This window comes from Vicugna pacos, chromosome 25 (genome assembly GCF_048564905.1).
Source record: "Vicugna pacos chromosome 25, VicPac4, whole genome shotgun sequence".
In the NCBI taxonomy this organism is placed as follows: domain Eukaryota; kingdom Metazoa; phylum Chordata; class Mammalia; order Artiodactyla; family Camelidae; genus Vicugna; species Vicugna pacos.
The window spans coordinates 14364248-14372340 of NC_133011.1; the positions used below are offsets into that span (position 1 = coordinate 14364248).

Genomic DNA, 8093 nt, shown 5'->3' on the forward strand with positions numbered 1-8093 from the left:
TTAATTCTAAACGGTGGCTTTTTGGTCAGAATATCCTGGTTGGATTCTAGCTTCCCTATTTTTAACCTCCCAACCAAACTTTTCCTATGGCCTAGGGGATATTCCCATTATACTAGAGTAGACTTCCCAACTGTTGCTTCTATTGCCATGGGCATGCTAATGCTACTTGGTAAGTTGGTAATAGAAGATTCTTTTTTCTTTCCCAGATGGCTAGAGAGCTCAGGAATATATCCAGTTAGTTATAGTGAAGGTACAATTTAAATTCCACTTGATGGAAGAAGTAATTCCAGTTAAGAACTCAAGTTAAGTGAAAATATGTTTTTCTTATGTACTTAAGTTGTATCAACCCTGATACGACTTAAATACATAAAGTATTAATGTAGAGTTCTGTCATGAAGTATTCAGACAAGTTAACAAAACTATTAAAAGATGCAAAGCATGACAAAGAAAGATGAAATGCAATACTTGGTTATGACTTGAAGGGAAGATGATTGAAGGGTGGAGATAGTGAGAAGGTGAAAACCCCACATAGTGAGAGGAAATGGGGAAGTAAGACCAAAAGAGAATGACAAATAATAAATTGTAGTAATAAAGGGCTAAATGTGAAGAGAACGTTTAGAGAAGCTTCTCCATGGTGAAAGCTATTGAAATAGAGGACTGATCTGCATCCTGGGGAGAAGTCCTGTGTGCTGAGCGACTTAAAGCCACATTCACTTACTATTGGCACATGTTCCGGGCTCCAGGATGTCTATTAAGTCCTTTGAGCCAAAAGGTGTGTGTATTCCACTCAATTATTTTGAAAATGAGTGGACTATTTTCTTATGTTCCCAGTAAAGTTGAAATAAGTTATGCAAGAATAAAATCTAGCTGATTACTATGAGAATAATTCAATTTACGTTGGTTGGTATTGGAAGTTTTCTGCCATTCCTTTTTTCCTCTAGTCACTGTGACTTCACATTTCATCATCTGCCTACAGGGCTGCTTCTGCTCCTTGGAGAACTGGTTGAAATCGGCATGAACCCTATTTTCACAGAGTGGGAAAGTCAAAAGCCCTCCTCACACTTCTTTTCCAATTCTCGTCCTTGCTTCCTCCTGATTCCCTGGTCTGTCACCTCTGTGGAGGTTTCTAGTTTAGGTCAACTCTACACAGATTAAAAATATATATACATTCAAGCGAAGTTTCCAGTGGATTCAGTTGTTTTCTGAAAGATCTGAGGACTCTCATGGGACAAATACCATACTGCACACCACACAGAGGACTCCCATTTAGCTTGTCCTCTTGTCATCTTCCACACCTTCAACAAAACCCGTGCTCCAGAATAAGTTAAACCCCCACTGCATTTTGTGAAATGCAGTGCAACCTCCTGTAAGCTCAATGTTTAGCTCAAGTAGTGCAGCAGGGAACGATCCTAAGAAACGGATGCAGTTTCCTCAGCATCCATAGAATTTGAAGAACAAAATGATGTCCCCTTCCATCCTCTTATAAAGAGACTGGAACTTGCATTCTTTGCAGGTGCTATGCTAGACATTTTCCCATAGGATGTTTACTTACTCCTCAGAACCTTTTGGGTATGTTGTATCCTTACTTTATAGATGAGGAGACTGAGTCTTAGACAAGTGTCCAACGTTGTTGCTATGCTGAAAGGCAGTATTTCAATACCTGTGAGGAGCAGTAGGAATAGTTCTTTGTTGTTCAAGAATAGAGGGGCGAGAAAAGGCAAAGATGATGAAACATCAGATGGTCTGCCTGTTGGAGCCAGGCCAAGAGGGATGGCTCCTTTGATTTATTTCCTTTTCTCCATCTAAGACATTGACACTTCTTTGGAGATGCAAAGCACATTAAACCCAGATCCTTTCAGTGCCTATTAAGAGATAATTTTTTGTCTCCATTTGCACTGTTTCATTTATCATCAGTGGATATTTTTTCTCATGTACACCTGCAGAGTCTATTATGCTATATTTACATTTGTTTAGCACATTTAATTAAGAACATTGTTAAAAATTTAGAAATACTTCCCTTTCATGAAGCGTGGAAATTGAAGTAGCATTTAACAGGTTTCATTGTCAACCACAGTAGTCACTTTCAGACTCTTTAGGGGAGTAATTCATTTACCCATACGGTTCTGCTTCCGAAGAATATGCAACATGAAGTCTTTTCTTAAGCAAGCCCACAAACCTACTAGCAGTGTTCCGGACTCCAGCAGTAACAATGGAAACATGATACCCTTCAAGTCCTGACTGGGGAGAGTGTCTGGTGGGGAAGGACAAAGAGAAGAGGGAAAACTGAGTAGGGCTATTGACTGCTTACCTTTGGCCTTTAGAGCCCAGAGAGCCCAGAGCTACGTCCTTTGCTCATTCCAAGGAGGCTGTGAAAGGAGTTGGGGGACCCTTAGATGTTTACAGTGATGGAGAACTTCATTAATTATAGTATCCAGCACTTTATCAAGCAGAAGTCGCCATTGCTGACGTCCTCCAGTGTGAGGCTTAAGTCTATTAACTCTGATCCATTCTACACCAGGCCAACAGAAAACATAAACATTTCCTGGTGATAAAATAATCTATGTGAATTTGAGATAAAATTTTTCATATTTGCACTTGGAAAATAATCTTTGCTGAGACCTGGAGAGCAGTTAGATTTCTTTCAGTAAAATGTAGCACCTTTCTTTTCAGTCCCTATTCCTCTGCACATCCCCCCACAAAAAAAAAAAAAAGAAGAAGAAGAAAAGCTTGATATTGAAACTCAAATTTAATTTTGAAATAAAGTTTATAAGATAAGCTATAGAAAATTAACATTTTTATAGTTGAAAATGATCAAATATCGGTGATTTCTTAGCATTTGTAGGGTTCAATATAATATTTTTAGTGTAGTCTGAGTCTTTCTGTGCCTAAGCGTCCTTTTCTGGAAAGCCACATTGGAACAAATTAACTTTGTTGCCTCAACCACCTCCAACTTGTTTCTTAACTTATTAATCTTAATACCTTCTTTAGCTGAGTTTAGTACTACTATAACTTTTAGCTCCAGTCTACAAACTCCAAACTAGGACAAGGATGACATTATGGGAAGACCAAGGCATTAATAAGAAGTAGATAACCCCGTGCTAAGTCAATCCATGTTTCCTTAAGTAGGTGGTATGCTAGTTGATTTTGGTGGCTACTCCTTGAAGGACATTGCATATCATTTGCTTAACTTGGAGAGACAGCCTTCAACCTGATTTCAACCAGAATGATTCTTTTAAAATACAGTCATCATGCCATGCCTCATTTGCTAAAACCCTCCATTGGCCTTTAATGGTCATTGTTTAATGACCTTGAAGCTGTATGTAACCTGTCCTCTTTCCCCAACCCCCAAGCACCATTTTGTTGACCTCATTTCCTGCTTCAGTCTTCCTTCCTTTCTCTACTCCAGCCACTTTGTTCCTCTAACACAAAAAAACAAGTTCCTCACTTGCTGGAATGCTACTCTCCAAAAGGGCTCACAGTTCCTGCTTTCAGGCCTCTTCTCAAAAGTCCGATGGTCTGAGAGCCCTACCTTGGCTCTCCTTATATAAAGGAGTACGTGGGTACACCTCTACTCTCTAGCCCTTTTCTTCTGCTCCATTTTAACCCCTGGCACTTTTTGCCACCTGATTTGTTAAATATTGGTTGGTTCATTTGCTTATGACTTGTTTTTGTCCATAAGAATGAGGATTCCACAATGGCAGGTGTTTTGCCTCTTTTGTTCGCTGTGTATCCCTGGTGCCCAGAATAGTACCTGGTGCAGAGGCGCCATCTGAGGAATGGATGAATAGTCCTTTCAGTTCATGAAAAGCAGGGAATTGGGGGTGGGAAACAGCCATCTCCAGTGAGGAAAGCATCCCTTCTTGGATTGACGCTCAAGGGCCACCTTTGGGAGGCTGCTGGGGGCCAAGAACTTCATTCTGTTTCTTTTTACTGTCACCTTTCTGTGGCAAGTAGCCATTCAGTAACTATATATAATCTTCACTGTAAGTGAATAAGTTAAAAATTCAGTCCATTTTGGATGGAAACTTTTTATTGGAATATACCATATACTCAGGAATAATGCAAAAACAATAGATCATTAGATTTTCATAAAGTAAATACATACTGGTACCCAGAACCCAGATCAAGAAGCAAAACAGTACCAGAATCCCCAAAAGCCCTTTCTGTCTCTATTGATGTAATAACTCCCCAACAGTCATCCTACCCACACTTCTAATATCATAGATAGTGTTGCTTCTATCTGAACTTTATATGAATGGAATCATGCACTGTGTTCTTTTTTGTATGTGTCTTCTTTTGTTAAACATTATTTTTATGAAAACCATTCATGTTGTTGCAAGTATTGTAGTTTGTTCACTTCCATTGCCGTATAAAAACTCCATTTTATAAGTAGTATCACAACTCATTTACCCATTTCTACTGTTGGTGAGACATTTGGGTTGTTTTCAATATTTGCGTATTACAAATAGTGCTTCTGTGAATATTCTTGACTGGATTTTTTAGTGAACATGTCTGTATATGTGCAGGATAAATACTGAGTCAAAAGATGCACGCTTTCAGCTAAGCAGATAATTCCAGGCATTTGCCCAAAGTGGTCCCATCAACAGTGTCCCAGAATTCCCATTGCTTCTCATCACCACACTTTATATCATGTCTTTGACATTTTAGCCATTCTGGTGGCTCTTAGTGAAATGTGATCTTTTTTTTTTAATTTAATTTTTATTAAAAAAATTTTTTTTGTCTCTTTTGGGGGGGGTAACTAGGTCTATTTATTTATTTATTATTATTATTATTTTTTAATGGAGGCACTGGGGATTGACCCCAGGACCTTATGCATGCTAAGCGCATACTATACCACTGAGGTATACCCTCCCCCTGAGTGCAGTGTGATCTTAATTTGCATTTCACAAGACTAGTACTGTTGAGCACTTGTTAATATATTCATTGGCAATTTGGATAAAGTGAGTCAATTTTCATGAATAGTAAGTAGATAATATAAATGGTATGTGAATATGGCAGATATCATGTAGGTGATAATTAAATGACTAAAATTTAGTAAACACTACTTTCATTAAAGGCTCTTTTACTGATTGATATATTTGATTACTTTAACAAAGCTTTTGCTCTGGTAAATTCAATTTAATAGAAGCTTATTGAGATTTAATGATGAATAACCCTCTATGCAGAATGGTGGGAGGCTACCAAGGGCCGCGTCATAGAAAGCTTCCCAGAGGAGGCCCCATCTAAACTGAGCCTAGAAGCATGAGCAGGGTCTGACGGGGGGCAGAAACTAGAGGCTAAAATAAAGCCTGGAGGTGTGAAGTTGTGTGAAGACTTTTAGGAAATTCCAACTGTGTAGGTAGGATTACAACTGTGTAGTAACTGATAAAGAAAACTGCCAATTTGTTTTCCATAGGGAACTAAGACTTGAAAAATGACACTTAATGTTGGCCTCCAGAAGTACCAAGGGCCAAAAGTAAGCAGGGCTTAGGGTTCAGTTATGTGACAAATATCAAGCTGTGTAGCTAGAAGTTGTATTAATTTAACTCCTATCACTTACTGATTATTTTTACACAAAGAGACATGTTCTCATGCATGAGTGGGGAAAATGTTTTATGGATAACCTTTTGCTTTCCATGTTAGGCCTGATGTCAGCTCTCTAAAATGTAGGAGTAAGCAATACATTTATTGCCATTGAGAGTATCTGGAGAAACAGTATAAACTATAATTTTTCCAGCTGAGATGCTGTTACTGATTAAACTGAAAAGCACTGGCAGCCTCTACTTACACAGATAAGCATTTCATTATTATTGTTTGGGTTGCAATTATTTATTTCTGGCTAACATTTTACTGTAGAATTACAAAATACTCTTTTCAGAACTAAAAGCAATTGCCAAATGCATTATCTTAAAATGTGTCTGACACCACATTTTAGTTTGCTATTTGAAAAATGAAAGTCGTTTATCACTTTATATTTTAGTGTATTTTAGTGAAACCTTTCAAAAAGATAAAACAGAAGAAAATTTTGTTCCCCATTAGTTTCAAAAGTATTTGAAGAATTTAAAATACTGTAGGGAAAGTCTATAATTTCTGAATAAACCTTGTCCTATTTCAGGGCCAAATATAACTCAGTTGTTGAAAAAACAATTATGATGGAGAGAAACATGAAAACAATGTGTCTCTCTCTGGAGTGAGTAATTACAGCATGTGGTCTTTTTCATCTGTAGGTTGAAGAAAAAGTCCCAGTCTGTGGATATTACTGCTCCAGGGTTCAACCCTTTGGCTGGTGCAGGAAAGCAAATGCCACAAGCCAGTAAACCCCCTGCACCCAAGACGCCCATCATTGAAGAAGAACAGAACAACACAGCAAATTCCCAGAAGCATCCTACTCGAAGGAGTGAACTGAAGAGGTTCTACACCATTGGTGAGTACCGTGTTTCATGCAAGTGTGCCGATGAGGTCTGTCTAAACAGCACAGTGAACGTGTGGGGCTGTAACTGAATGCCCCCTTTTCATAGTACATACACAGTCATCCCTCAGCATCCATGGAGATTGGTTCCTGGGCCCCTCGGGGAGACCAAAATCCAAGGATGCTCAAGCCCCTTGTATAAAATGGCAGAGTGTTTGCATATAACCTAGCACATCCTCCTATATACTTTAAATCATCTCTAGGGTACTTATAACACTGAATATCATGTAAATGCTATGTAAGTTGTTCTGGGTGTACAGCAAATTCAAGTTTTGCTCTTTTGGAGCTTACTGGATCAATCTTGGTTTGTTGAATCCGTGGATGCGGAACCTGTGGGTACAAATAGCCAACTGTGAATCTCTCTCATGGTTTATGTGGACATTTTCTCATATAGTCTGAACATGGAGATGGAAAAATACTGAAAGCTTTCAGCAAAGTTAAATAAGAGAGCAAGTCAAGCTTCTATATCTTGCCTAAGAGAAGTAAATTATGTGAAGTGAGGATACAGCATACCCAAAAGGTTCTGAGGAGTAAGTAGACATCCTATGGGAAAGTGTCTAGCATAGCACCTGCAGAGAATGCAAGTTCCAGTTTCTTTTTAAGAGGATGGAAGGGGACATCCTTTTGTTCTGAGAAATCAATTAGGCTGGTTTCCATTACCGGACATTCGATGCATTAATAATAGATTTTTTCAAAGAGTTGTTTTTTACTTTCCTTGGCCGAAAGTTGGTTTATGAAAAGGCTAATGGAATTGATATTTGCAGCATGATTGAAGGGAAATTAAATGGTCCTCAAGCTTCCCAGCATTGTTTTAAAGAGGAGGTGCCCAGCTGTTCTTCATTTCTGCCAAGAAAAGGATAAGTTGCAGCAAAGAATTTTAAAATTAAGTATCAGGGGAGGATAAAAAATCTGAGTCTGTGTTACTGGGAAGGTGGGTTTGTGTTTTTTCAAGTACAGCTGTGACCTCTTGAGAGTGGTTTAGGTGTCAACTTGCCTGGGGAAGTGCAAAGATCGGCTCTCAAAGGTCGTAATGGTTCTGGTCAATGGCAGGAAGGCTGAAGGGTGATCATTCACTCCATGCTGCCTGCGGAGCTCTTTCTGTGGCTCACAGAGGCAGGGTGGATCAGTGGTGAGGAACTTGGCCTCTGACATCTGATGTCGAAGTTGGAATCCCATTCCCCCTTGCTAGCTAAGTGACCAGAAACAAGGTACTTAAACTCTCAAAGCTCAGTGTCTTCACTCATAAAAGGATATAAAATTAGTGCGTCCTGGAAGGGCTGTTGGGAGGAGTCAATGAAGTAGTCTACATGGACCGCTTATAATAGTGCCTGGAACTTGGAAGTCGTCCGTGAAGAGTAGGGAGCTTGTTGTTGTGCGTTAAAGATGTGGCATCCATGAGACGTCATGATCCCTGCCCTCCTGCCCTGATCCTTCTGGATTTCCTCACATATCCCCTGCTTCCTCATTCCCCACAAGATAAGGTGCTTGTTCTATAAACCTTTCATGCTCCCCATCATTTACTCTCCAGCTTCGTCTCAGACCCCAGCCGCACACTCCAGCCATGCTCTTGTGGTTTCCCAAAGGTGTCCTTCTCTATGATGTCCTGTGGGCTTTATGTAAGTGT

The 8093-nt window shown here is 39.4% G+C and overlaps 1 long non-coding RNA gene across 1 annotated transcript in view; it reads left to right on the top strand.

The window, feature by feature from the left end:
• Positions 1-6418, top strand: part of LOC140689268 (uncharacterized) — a 188894-nt gene extending 182476 nt beyond the window's left edge. Inside the window, exon 3 of the long non-coding RNA XR_012064152.1 lies at positions 6228-6418. This is a non-coding gene — a long non-coding RNA (uncharacterized lncRNA). The remainder of the gene's footprint in view (positions 1-6227) is intronic.
• The last annotated feature ends 1675 nt before the right edge of the window (positions 6419-8093 follow it).